The following is a 14,474-nucleotide window of genomic DNA, read 5'->3' as shown; positions in this document are numbered from 1 at the left end:
AGGTGCTGGTGAGACCGCATCTGGAGTATTGTGTACAGTTTTGGTCGCCCCATCTGCGGAAGGATGTTCTTGCCATGGAAAGAGTGCAACGGCGATTCACCAGGCTAATACCTGGAATGGCGGGAATGACCTACGAAGAGAGATTAAATAGTTTGGGCTTGTACTCACTGGAGTTTAGAAGATTGAGAGGGGATCTCATCGAAACATATAAAATTATGGCAGGCCTGGACAGGCTGAATTCAGAGAGAATGTTTCCAATGGCCGGGGAGCACAGAACCAGGGGCCACAGTCTAAAAATAGCGGGCAAATCATTTAAAACAGAGATGAGGAAGAATTTCTTCACTCAAAGAGTGGTGAGCCTGTGGAATTCCCTGCCACAGAGGGCTGTGAAGGCTAATTCAATAAATATTTTCAAGAGAGAATTGGATATATTTCTGAAGGCTAAGGGGATTAAGGGTTACGGAGAAAAGGCGGGGACGGGGTACTGAACTGGTAAGATCAGCTATGATCTCAGACGAAGATCAGCCATGATCTCATTGAATGGCGGAGCAGGCTCGAAGGGCCGAATGGCCTACTCCTGTTCCTATCTCTATGTTTCTATGTTTCTATGTTACAGTGAGGGATGTGGGGCATATCAGAGTATTACATTGAGGCGTGTGGGGTACATCAGAGTACTACAGTGAGATATATTGTTTATATCATGGTATATCAGAGTGTTGCACTGAGCTGTGATGTCTAAAATCAGAGTGTTACAGCGAGGGGTTCGGGCTATATCAGTGTGCTAAAGTAAGGGTTGTGGGGTATATTAGAGTGTTTCATTGAGGGGTGTGGGATATATTAGAGTCTTACAGTGAGGGGAGTGAGGTTCATCAGTGCGTTACGGGGGTGTGGTATATCAGAGTGTTCCGGGGGTGTATGGCATATTAGAGTGCTACAGTGAGGCTTTTGGCATAGTTCATATTGCTACTTTGATTGCTGTGGGTTATATCAGAGTTTTACAGTGAGGGATGTGGTGTATATCAGCGTGTTACAGTGAGGTGATTGGTGTATATCGTTGTATTGCAGTGAGAGTTTTGGGATATTCAAGGGAGGATTATAGTGAGGGGTATATCAGAGTGTTACAACGAGGGGTGTGGAATATATCAGAGTGTTACCGTGCGATTTGTGGTGTATATCAGTGTGTTACAGAGAGGGATGTGTAGGGTATATCTGAGTGCTATAGAGAGGGGAGTGGGTTTACACTGGAGTGATAAAGTGAGTGGTGTAGGATATATAATACTGTTACATTGACGGGTGTAGATTATATCAGAGGGCTACAGATAGAGGTGTGCGCTATATCAGAGTGTTCCATTTATGGATGTGGGGCATATCAGAGTTTTACAGTTATGGATGTGGGGTATATCAGAGTGTTTCGGTGAAGGGTTTGGATAAGATCAGTTTGTAGAGTGAGTGGTGTTAGGGATACTAGAGTGTTTGTCTGAGGGGTGTGTGGTATATCAGAGTATTACAATGAGGGGTATAGGGTATCCCAGAGCGTTACACTGAGGGGTGTGAGCGATATCAGAGTGTTAGTGTGAGGTGTGTGGGGTATATCAGAGCATTGCAGTGATTTTTTGTGGGTTATGTATCAGTGTTAGAGTGAGTGGTGTGGTGTATATCAGAATCTTACAGTGAGATGTGTGCGGCATATCAGAGTGTTACGAGGGTATGTGGTATATGAGAGTGTTACAGTGAGGGGTGTGGGGTATATGAGAGTGTTACCGTGAGCGCTGTGGGCACAAAGAGTGTGTTACAAGGGTGTGGGATATATCAGCGTGCTACAGTGAGGTGTGTCGGTTATATCAGACTGTTACACTGAGGGGTGTGGATTTATCAGAGTGCTAGTGTGAGGAGTGTAGGGTTATCAGAGTGATACAGTGAGAGATGTGGGTTATATCAGAGTGTTACAGTGATGGCAAGGGTTATATCAGAGAGTTACAGTGAGGGGTGTGGGCTATATCAGAGTGTTACAGTGAGGAGGTGAGGAGTGTGGGGTATATCAGAGAGTTACAGTGAGGAGCGTGGGGTATATCAGAGTTTTACAGTGAGGTGTGTGGGGTATATCAGTGTTACAGTAAAGGCTGTGGGTTATATCAGAGTGTTACAGTGAGGGGTTTGGGCTATATCAGGGTGCTCCAGTGAGGAGTGTGGGTATATCAGAGTGTTACAGTGAGGAGTGTGGGGTATATCAGAGTTTTACAGTGAGGAGTGTGGGGTATATCAGTGTTACAGTGAAGGCTGTGGGTTATATCAGAGTGTTACAGTGAGGGGTTTGGGCTATTTCAGAGTGTTATAATCAGAGGTGTGCGGTATATGAATGTGTTATGGGGTTGTGGGCTATATCAGTATATTACAGTGTGGGGTATGGTGTATATTGGAGAGTTACGTGTAAGCGGCGTATATTAGAGTATTACAGTGAGATATGTTGGTTATATCATTATGTATCAGAGTGTTACAATGAGGTGTGATGTTTTAAATCAGAGTTTTAAAGTGAGGCATTTGGGCGATATTAAAGTGTTACACTGGGAGCTGTGGGGGATATTGAAATGTTTCATTGAGAGGGCGAGATATATTAGAGTGTTACAATCAGGTGAAAGGGGTGTATCAGAGTTTTATGGTGGTTTGTGTATATCAGTGCGTTACGTGTACGTGGTATATCAGAGTGTTACTGGTGTGTGTGATGTATCAGAATGTTACGGGTGGTGTGATATATCAGAGTGCTACAGTGAGGGTATTGGCATATCTCAGATTGCTAATTTGATGGGGATGGGCTATATCAGATAGCTTTACAGTGAGTGCTGTGGGGTATATCAGAGGGTTACAGTGAGGGCTGTGGTGTATATCAGATTATTACAGTGAGGGGTGTGGAATATATCAGAGAGTTACAGTGAGTGGTGTGGGTTATATCAGATATTGTTACAGTGAGGAATGTGGAGTATAGCAGAGCGTTACAGTGAGGGCTGTGGGGTATTTCAGAATGTTACTGTGAGGCGCGTGGGGTATAACAGAGTGCTTCAGTGAGGGGTGTGGGTTATACCAGAGAGTTACTGTGAGGGCTGTGGCGTATATCAGAGTGTTATAATGAGGTGTGTGAGCTATATCAGAGTGTTATAGTGACGGGTGTGGGCTACATCAGAGTTTTACTCTGAGGGGTGTGGGTTATATCAGACTGTTACACAGAGGTGTGATGTTTTAAATCAGAGTGTTGGAGTGAGGGGTGTGGACTCTATCAGAGTGTTACAGTGATGGCTGTGGGGTATATCTTTACAGTGAGGGGTGTGGGCTATATCAGAGTGTTACAGTGAGGGGTGTGGGTTATACCAGTGTGTTACACTGAGGTGTGATATTTTAAATCAGTGTTTTACTGTGAGGGCTGTGGGGTATATCAGCATGTTACATTGAGAGATGTGGGCTATATCTGAGTTACAGTGAGGGGTGTGCGGTATATTGAGGTGTTACAGTGAGGCGTGTGGGTATTTCAGGGTGTTACAGTGAGGGGTGTGGGGTATATCAGAGTGTTACAGAGAGGGGTTTGAGCTATATCAGGGTGTTACAGTGAGGAGCGTGGGGTATATCAGAGTGTTACAGTGAGGAGTGTGGGGTATAGCAGAGTTTTACAGTGAGGAGTGTGGGGTGTATCAGTGTTACAGTGAAGGCTGTGGGTTATATCAGAGTGTTACAGTGAGGGGTTTGGGCAACATCAGAGTGTTATAGTCAGAGGTGTGCGGTATATCAATGTATTACGGGGTTGTGGGCTATTTCAGTATGTTACAGTGTGGGGTGGGGTGTATATCAGAGAGTTACATGTATGCGGCGTATATTAGAGTATTACAGTGAGATGTGTTGGTTATATCATTATGTATCAGAGTGTTACAATGAGGTGTGATGTTTTAAATCAGCGTTTTAAAGTGAGGCGCTTGGGCTATATTAAAGTGTTACACTGAGAGCTGTGGGGGATATTGAAATGTTTCACTGAGAGGGTGAGATATATTAGAGTGTTACAATGAGGTGAGTGGGGTGTATCAGAGTTTTATGGTGGTTTGTGTATATCAGTGTGTTACGTGTACGTGGTATATCGGAGTGTTACTGGTGTGTGTGATGTATCAGAATGTTACGGGTGGTGTGATATATCAGAGTGCTACAGTGAGGGTATTGGCATATCTCAGATTGCTAATTTGATGGGGATGGGCTATATCAGATAGCTTTACAGTGAGTGCTGTGGGGTATATCAGAGGGTTACAGTGAGGGCTGTGGTGTATATCAGATTATCACAGTGAGGGGTGTGGAATATATCAGAGAGTTACAGTGAGTGGTGTGGGTTATATCAGATATTGTTACAGTGAGGAATGTGGAGTATAGCAGAGCATTACAGTGAGGGCTGTGGGGTATTTCAGAGTGTTACAGTGAGGCGCGTGGGGTATAACAGAGTGCTCCAGTGAGGGGTGTGGGTTATACCAGAGTGTTACTGTGAGGGCTGTGGCGTATATCAGAGTATTATAATGAGGGGTGTGGGCTATATCAGAGTGTTAGTGTGAGGGGTGTGGGGAATATCAGAGCATTGCAGTGATTTTTTGTGGGTTATGTATCAGTGTTAGAGTGAGTGGTGTGGTGTATATCAGAATCTTACAGTGAGATGTGTGCGGCATATCAGAGTGTTACGAGGGTATGTGGTATATGAGAGTGTTACAGTGAGGGGTGTGGGGTATATGAGAGTGTTACAGTGAGCACTGTGGGCAGAAAGAGTGTGTTACAAGGGTGTGGGATATATCAGCGTGCTACAGTGAGGTCTGTCGGTTATATCAGACTGTTACACTGAGGGGTGTGGATTTATCAGAGTGCTAGTGTGAGGAGTGTAGGGTTATCAGAGTGATACAGTGAGAGATGTGGGTTATATCAGAGTGTTACAGTGATGGCAAGGGTTATATCAGAGAGTTACAGTGAGGGGTGTGGGCTATATCAGAGAGTTACAGTGAGGAGTGTGGGGTATATCAGAGTTTTACAGTGAGGTGTGTGGGGTATATCAGTGTTACAGTAAAGGCTGTGGGTTATATCAGAGTGTTACAGTGAGGGGTTTGGGCTATATCAGGGTGCTCCAGTGAGGAGTGTGGGTATATCAGAGTGTTACAGTGAGGAGTGTGGGGTATATCAGAGTTTTACAGTGAGGAGTGTGGGGTATATCAGTGTTACAGTGAAGGCTGTGGGTTATATCAGAGTGTTACAGTGAGGGGTTTGGGCTATTTCAGAGTGTTATAATCAGAGGTGTGCGGTATATGAATGTGTTATGGGGTTGTGGGCTATTTCAGTATGTTACAGTGTGGGGTGTGGTGTATATTGGAGAGTTACGTGTATGCGGCGTATATTAGAGTATTACAGTGAGATATGTTGGTTATATCATTATGTATCAGAGTGTTACAATGAGGTGTGATGTTTTAAATCAGAGTTTTAAAGTGAGGCGTTTGGGTTATATTAAAGTGTTACACTGGGAGCTGTGGGGGATATTGAAATGTTTCATTGAGAGGGCGAGATATATTAGAGTGTTACAATCAGGTGAGTGGGGTGTATCAGAGTTTTATGGTGGTTTGTGTATATCAGTGTGTTATGTGTACGTGGTATATCAGAGTGTTACTGGTGTGTGTGATGTATCAGAATGTTACGGGTGGTGTGATATATCAGAGTGCTACAGTGAGGGTATTGGCATATCTCAGATTGCTAATTTGATGGGGATGGGCTATATCAGATAGCTTTACAGTGAGTGCTGTGGGGTATATCAGAGGGTTACAGTGAGGGCTGTGGTGTATATCAGATTATTACAGTGAGGGGTGTGGAATATATCAGAGAGTTACAGTGAGTGGTGTGGGTTATATAAGATATTGTTACAGAGGGAATGTGGAGTATAGCAGAGCGTTACAGTGAGGGCTGTGGGGTATTTCAGAGTGTTACTGTGAGGCGCGTGGGGTATAACAGAGTGCTTCAGTGAGGGGTGTGGGTTATACCAGAGAGTTACTGTGAGGGCTGTGGCGTATATCAGAGTGTTATAATGAGGTGTGTGAGCTATATCAGAGTGTTATAGTGACGGGTGTGGGCTACATCAGAGTGTTACTCTGAGGGGTGTGGGTTATATCAGAGTGTTACAGAGAGGTGTGATGTTTTAAATCAGAGTGTTGGAGTGAGGGGTGTGGACTCTATCAGAGTGTTACAGTGATGGCTGTGGGGTATATCTTTACAGTGAGGGGTGTGGGCTATATCAGAGTGTTACAGTGAGGGGTGTGGGTTATACCAGTGTGTTACACTGAGGTGTGATACTTTAAATCAGTGTTTTAGTGTGAGGGCTGTGGGGTATATCAGCATGTTACATTGAGAGATGTGGGCTATATCTGAGTTACAGTGAGGGGTGTGCGGTATATTGAGGTGTTACAGTGAGGCGTGTGGGTATTTCAGGGTGTTACAGTGAGGGGTGTGGGGTATATCAGAGTGTTACAGAGAGGGGTTTGAGCTATATCAGGGTGTTACAGTGAGGAGCGTGGGGTATATCAGAGTGTTACAGTGAGGAGTGTGGGGTATAGCAGAGATTTACAGTGAGGAGTGTGGGGTGTATCAGTGTTACAGTGAAGGCTGTGGGTTATATCAGAGTGTTACAGTGAGGGGTTTGGGCAACATCAGAGTGTTATAGTCAGAGGTGTGCGGTATATCAATGTGTTACGGGGTTGTGGGCTATTTCAGTATGTTACAGTGTGGGGTGTGGTGTATATCGGAGAGTTACATGTATGCGGAGTATATTAGAGTATTACAGTGAGATGTGTTGGTTATATCATTATGTATCAGAGTGTTACAATGAGGTGTGATGTTTTAAATCAGCGTTTTAAAGTGAGGCGCTTGGGCTATATTAAAGTGTTACACTGAGAGCTGTGGGGGATATTGAAATGTTTCACTGAGAGGGTGAGATATATTAGAGTGTTACAATGAGGTGAGTGGGGTGTATCAGAGTTTTATGGTGGTTTGTGTATATCAGTGTGTTACGTGTACGTGGTATATCGGAGTGTTACTGGTGTGTGTGATGTATCAGAATGTTACGGGTGGTGTGATATATCAGAGTGCTACAGTGAGGGTATTGGCATATCTCAGATTGCTAATTTGATGGGGATGGGCTATATCAGATAGCTTTACAGTGAGTGCTGTGGGTTATATCAGAGGGTTACAGTGAGGGCTGTGGTGTATATCAGATTATCACAGTGAGGGGTGTGGAATATATCAGAGAGTTACAGTGAGTGGTGTGGGTTATATCAGATATTGTTACAGTGAGGAATGTGGAGTATAGCAGAGATTTACAGTGAGGGCTGTGGGGTATTTCAGAGTGTTACAGTGAGGCGCGTGGGGTATAACAGAGTGCTACAGTGAGGTGTGTGGGTTATACCAGAGTGTTACTGTGAGGGCTGTGGCGTATATCAGAGTATTATAATGAGGGGTGTGGGCTATATCAGAGTGTTAGTGTGAGGGGTGTGGGGTATATCAGAGCATTGCAGTGATTTTTTGTGGGTTATCTATCAGTGTTAGAGTGAGTGGTGTGGTGTATATCAGAATCTTACAGTGAGATGTGTGCGGCATATCAGAGTGTTACGAGGGTATGTGGTATATGAGAGTGTTACAGTGAGGGGTGTGGGGTATATGAGAGTGTTACAGTGAGCGCTGTGGGCAGAAAGAGTGTGTTACAAGGGTGTGGGATATATCAGCGTGCTACAGTGAGGTCTGTCGGTTATATCAGACTGTTACACTGAGGGGTGTGGATTTATCAGAGTGCTAGTGTGAGGAGTGTAGGGTTATCAGAGTGATACAGTGAGAGATGTGGGTTATATCAGAGTGTTACAGTGATGGCAAGGGTTATATCAGAGAGTTACAGTGAGGGGTGTGGGCTATATCAGAGTGTTACAGTGAGGAGGTGAGGAGTGTGGGGTATATCAGAGAGTTACAGTGAGGAGTGTGGGGTATATCAGAGTTTTACAGTGAGGTGTGTGGGGTATATCAGTGTTACAGTAAAGGCTGTGGGTTATATCAGAGTGTTACAGTGAGGGGTTTGGGCTATATCAGGGTGCTCCAGTGAGGAGTGTGGGTAGATCAGAGTGTTACAGTGAGGAGTGTGGGGTATATCAGAGTTTTACAGTGAGGAGTGTGGGGTATATCAGTGTTACAGTGAAGGCTGTGGGTTATATCAGAGTGTTACAGTGAGGGGTTTGGGCTATTTCAGAGTGTTATAATCAGAGGTGTGCGGTATATCAATGTGTTACGGGGTTGTGGGCTATTTCAGTATGTTACAGTGTGGGGTGTGGTGTATATTGGAGAGTTACGTGTATGCGGCGTATATTAGAGTATTACAGTGAGATATGTTGGTTATATCATTATGTATCAGAGTGTTACAATGAGGTGTGATGTTTTAAATCAGAGTTTTAAAGTGAGGCGTTTGGGCTATATTAAAGTGTTACACTGGGAGCTGTGGGGGATATTGAAATGTTTCATTGAGAGGGCGAGATATATTAGAGTGTTACAATCAGGTGAGTGGGGTGTATCAGAGTTTTATGGTGGTTTGTGTATATCAGTGTGTTACGTGTGCGTGGTATATCAGAGTGTTACTGGTGTGTGTGATGTATCAGAATGTTATGGGTGATGTGATATATCAGAGTGCTACAGTGAGGGTATTGGCATATCTCAGATTGCTAATTTGATGGGGATGGGCTATATCAGATAGCTTTACAGTGAGTGCTGAGGGGTATATCAGAAGGTTACAGTGAGGGCTGTGGTGTATATCAGATTATTACAGTGAGGGGTGTGGAATATATCAGAGAGTTACAGTGAGTGGTGTGGGTTATATCAGATATTGTTACAGTGAGGAATGTGGAGTATAGCAGAGCGTTACAGTGAGGGCTGTGGGGTTTTTCAGAGTGTTACAGTGAGGCGCGTGGGGTATAACAGAGTGCTACAGTGATGGGTGTGGGTTATACCAGAGTGTTACTGTGAGGGCTGTGGCGTATATCAGAGTGTTATAATGAGGGGTGTGGGCTATATCAGAGTGTTATAGTGACGGGAGTGGGCTACATCAGAGTGTTACTCTGAGGGGTGTGGGTTATATCAGAGTGTTACACAGAGGTGTGATGTTTTAAATCAGAGTGTTGGAGTGAGGGGTGTGGACTCTATCAGAGTGTTACAGTGATGGCTGTGGGGTATATCTTTACAGTGAGGGGTGTGGGCTATATCAGAGTGTTACAGTGAGGGGTGTGGGTTATACCAGTGTGTTACACTGAGGTGTGATATTTTAAATCAGTGTTTTAGTGTGAGGGCTGTGGGGTGTTTCAGCGTGTTACATTGAGAGATGTGGGCTATATGTGAGTTACAGTGAGGGGTGTGGGGTATATTGAGGTGTTACAGTGAGGCGTGTGGGTATTTCAGGGTGTTACAGTGAGGGGTGAGGGGTATATCAGAGTGTTACAGTGAGGGGTGTGGGATATATCAAAGTGTTACAGTGAGGTGTGTGGGGTATATCAGAGTTACAGTGAGGGTGGTGTTTGTTTCAGAGTGTGACAATGTACGAATAGCTGCTATTTAAAGATATTTAGTAGATGAGAATCATATATGTATAACTTTAAGTGTCGCCATTGACAAAATAATATTACCCTTAGTAACACCTGGGTCACTAGAAAGCTATAGCTGCAGACAGTTCAGAAGCAGTTTTGATTATGTTTTGATATCAAACAGCCACAGGCTGCAAGTGAAGGTCAGATAATTAAATTGCTAAGAAAACATATCATAATGCCGTTAGAACTTAGAACTCGCTTAACAAAAATAATTGCAACAATATTTAAAGAATAATTAGTTTAAATTCCAATAAATGAGAGGTCATGGAAGATAATGTAATTATCTGGCAGATAAAAGTCAGATAGTCTTGATACATCAAGATTAGTGGAACACCACTGAAATGATCTGGGCCCTTGGTGTCGAGAAAGGCCTTGTACTGCTTGAGGCATGAAATGAAAGAGATATGGTAAATTCTAATTGGTGAAAAGATATAAACAAGATTACACGACAGCAGAACAGGGTTAATGGAAATGTACTGGAGAAGGAGTGGCCAGGTTACTAGCCTTAACCTGAGTGACAATGGTATTTTAACCATTAGAACCAATTAAAGAAGGTGATTTTGTTATAAACCATATAGGGACACTGACCAACCGAACTGTTGATAAGGAGTGGTTAAAAACCTCGATATTCAAAGAACAGTTTCACACAGAGTTTTGCTGCAAAGATAAGGAACAGACCGGGACGATGTTGCCTATGTCCGAAGGGCTCCAGAAACCAAGGGCTGCGAACAATTCGTTACTATCGCCGAATGTTAAGTATTGATTACGCTGTAAGCTTAATAAATCTGATCTATTGCTCAAACATACTGGCTGCTGCCTATTTCTGTCTTGTCCAAGAACTCTGAGAGTTCATACTGAAGACTCATAGGTGGCACCCCAGATGGGACGAGACAAAGCGGCTAGTATTGTTTAATAGACCAGATCTCGAGAGTAGCCTCCTGATCAGCTGCTTCTCTTTGCGAGTGATAACCCTTCGTGGGGAGTGCCCGTGAATTGTGCGCCGATAGTTATAGATGTTAGAGATCTGTTAAGAAAACAACAAGATGACTAATAAAAGTTTTGTTAACATGTACAAGAATAAGTTAGAAAGAGGTGCCTGTGAGGAGCAAGTACAGGTAATATTGGCGGAGTGTTTATGCAAAGAAGACCGAGTTATCTTTGACGAAGTGATAAACTTTATTCAGGAACGTGTGGATCTAAAAAAGATTAAAAGTGATAAGGCGACTAGGATACTCGCCTATGCAGTATTTTACTGTGCTCATAGAGATGATGAGTACTCAAAGAAACAAAGTAAAGAGGTAGAAAAGCTAAGAGCACAAAACAATGAGTCAAAAGAAAATCATAGGCAGGAGATAGTGGACTTAAGGAAGCAGCAAGAGCTGGAGCTGGAAGACCTATAAGGAAATCAGGTTCAGGAAGTGGGAGATTTGAAAAAGCGAATTACTGACTTAGAGAGCCAGACCTCTCAAGCTGCATTCGTTTGGCAACAGAAGAGCGTGTGTGCAGTCCAGGCAGTCAGCTCCATGCGTGAACTCGAAGAAACCAGACAGGCGTTACAATCTTGTGAGATAGAGAGGGAGAATCTTACACATGATCTACAAGATGCCAGAGGCACCTTGAGGGAAGCTCACCAGCGCCCTTATAGAGAGATGGATCACACTCAGTGTCGGTTAAAAATATACGAACTAGAGGTAAAGCTGGGAAAACGGGAGGCTGTTGTGGCTGCTGTTACTGCCAGGTCGTATGCTTCAGCTGTGGGAGCAACAGGAGGAGGAGAAATGATAGACCGGGATGCACTCGAATGCAAGACATATCAGCACGGCCGACACGATGGTTGGGGAGACCCCGGGTTTTACTCCATCCATGAGGAGAGGCAGTCGGTCCCTGGGAGTGTCATAGTTAGAACCCAGGCCTATAATGACAAGGGGGTGGAAACTGAATCCGAGAAGCGCTCCGTTCCCCTCAATGCTGTCCAAGTAAAATCTTGTGTTCATCAGTTAGGCCCCATAACACGATCCGAGTGCCCCATCGACGTTAAAGTTCGATGGACTGCTTGGAGGCGGGGACACAGCGAATTAGAGGACGCCGATTTGAAACGCGTCCTCCTCGCTTCCACCAACCACAAGATACGGCAAAATCTTCCGTTCCTGGTTTTTAATATTGACACTACCTCGACAGTAGTCATGGATCCATTCAGGAACAGTTAGGCATTAACAGCAAGGCTATGACTAAGCAATTTTATCAAACAACACAGAGATCAGTAGAATCACCCACTTTATAGAGTGATTGGCTCTACACGGTTTATGGGGAACCCAAAAGGTTGCTCCTGACTCCGATGAAGAAGGGAAGTACCAGGTAACCTTCAAGAAACAATTCTTGAATGGCTTACAATGCTCATTGAGGCACGCGCTAGCACACACGCTCTCACCTGTGACTGAGTGGCCTGAACTACTCCAGAGCCCCAATCGGGCATGGACTTTTGCAAGGGAGGAGTGTAAAAAAAAACCTGTTAGTGTAGTATAAAAAGCTCAATGTGGAAGATAAACCTGTTAGTGTGGTAGAAGAGCCAGTTATGCCCACTGCACCCCCCCTACAAACGTTGATGAAGGAAATTGTTACAATTGTGGGAGACCTGGGCACTATTCTAAATTTTTTAAGAAACCCCGAAATCAGGGCCAACGGTACCCTCTCTTTCAAGGAACTCTACCCCCACCAGCACCAATAACATCCGCTGATCCCCTGGAGACCAAGGTAGATCAATTGCCCGGATAAATGAGTAAAGCAACAGCCATTCTGAACACCCACCGAGTTACAAGAGCTAATCGGGTGGCGGCCATCTCGGATCCGGCTAGAGAACAGCCACAGTGATCCCAGGCATTCGCCCAATGACGGGCACCGCCCCCCTCTTTGTCTGAAGTGGGGTTCCGATGTGATGCTTAACTGGAGACCAGAAATGTTGGTTGTTCTACGGGGGGCCGACAACAAATGATGCTTATTGACACCGATTCATCCGTTACCATCATGCATTCCCCACACCCTGAACGCCATGCTGCGGCGGGCAAGGGCTGCTTGACGTTACAAGGCTTTGATGGGAGGTGAACCTCTGCTTTTAAGGGAGAAATGATAACTATTTGTAAAAAACGAGATTGATTTGAATGTTGATGATTCTGTCTTGATGACACCTCCTGATGGAAGGGGCATATTGGGAAGTGATGTTTTGGAAACTTAGGGGACAATTATTGATTGCAACCAGAGGTGTATTTGGATCGGGACAGGAGGTAGTGAATTGGTCGAAATATCGGATGCCCACTCCGTATTTGCGATTAAGTGGACTTGCTTGCACGAGGCACTAGGTCACACAGATGAGCAAGTCAAAGTATTAATTCAAAAGCACTCACCCACATTCTCCACTAGTAAGCATGACTGCGGTCGAATGGAGTGTGAGGAGACGATTAATGGCCCGCCCCACTCCTTTGTTAAACCATAACCAATTCCCAAAGAAACTCATCCCTATATTATAGACATCATTGACTCCCTCTTATCACAGGGCATTCTGAGAACAGGCACTTTCACGACTAATCCAGCAGCTTGGCCAGTTCGGAACCCAGATGATAGCTGGCGGCTCACTATTGATTACCAAAGTCTTAACAAGGTTAAGCCCAAGAGCACCCCTATCGTTAAGGATGCGCCAACCTTATTATCAGAACTCCCAAAAGACTCTAAATATTACTCCACCCTAGACATTGCGAATGGCTTTTGGAGTATTCCTGTCAGAACAGAGGATCAATATAAATGTGCTTTCATCTTGGAGGACCAGAGTTACACGTGGACGTGCCTACAGCTAGGCTTGCACAACGCCCCGACCATTTTCCATACCAGAATGGTACGGATCCTGAAAGCTTTTTCTAAGCCGCAGTGTCTGCTTCAGTATGTCGACTACTTGCTACTGGTTACTAGTACAATCGAGGAATAGTTAGATGAATTTTAACACCGTTAAGCAGTGCAGGCTTGAAAATTAACGCTCGAAAAGCTCAGCTTGTTCAGGAACAGGTCACCTATTTGGGAGTGACAATCTCACCACAGTGTCTAAGTACTGACGAGCACAAGATAGAGGTCACTCAACGACTCCCGCTTCCTGTATCCAGGACAGCGCTCCAATCGATTTTGGGACTAGTGGGATACCAGCATAGTTTTATTCCTGGATTTGTAGAACTTGCAAAGCCCCTCTATGAACTGCTAAAAGGAAAATAGGATCAAATTTCCACCTTGTGGGTGTCAGATCACACCTCTGCAGTTAAGAAAGTAAAACAAGGTGTTATGCAGGCTACCTGGTTGATATCAGCCGACCCGAAATAGCCTTTCCATCTCGAGTTCGCATCCTTCGACCATAGTCTGACTGCGGTGAAAAGTCAAGAATGACTGGACAGGTTACAAGCGCTCTATATGCCTCACGGCTTTTTCACAGGGCGAACGGACTTAGCCAGCGTGTGAGGGCCACCTACTGGCGACGCTCTCGTCCAGTCAACACTGTACCTACAATATGGGCTTACAGAGGACCATCTTGCATTCCCCTCACACCCCACTGAACCTCCTTATCAAACCAGGCAATTCTTTGACCTCATCCCAACGCATCAGCAAATGGACTTCAGAACTATTACAAGGCGATATTGATATAACATCCAAATTGACTACTCTTTTACCACTAATGCTTGCATACGAGGGACAGCCTCACAAGTGTCCACTGCCTTTAATAGACCTTGAGTACGATCCTGTTTTGCAATCACCAATAGAAGGAGCCTCTGAAGTATACGTGGA

This window comes from Somniosus microcephalus, unplaced genomic scaffold (genome assembly GCF_052327205.1).
Source record: "Somniosus microcephalus isolate GS21.2 unplaced genomic scaffold, FLI_Smic_1.0 unresolved_chr5, whole genome shotgun sequence".
Lineage (NCBI taxonomy): Eukaryota > Metazoa > Chordata > Chondrichthyes > Squaliformes > Somniosidae > Somniosus > Somniosus microcephalus.
This window is presented reverse-complemented; position numbering follows the sequence as displayed.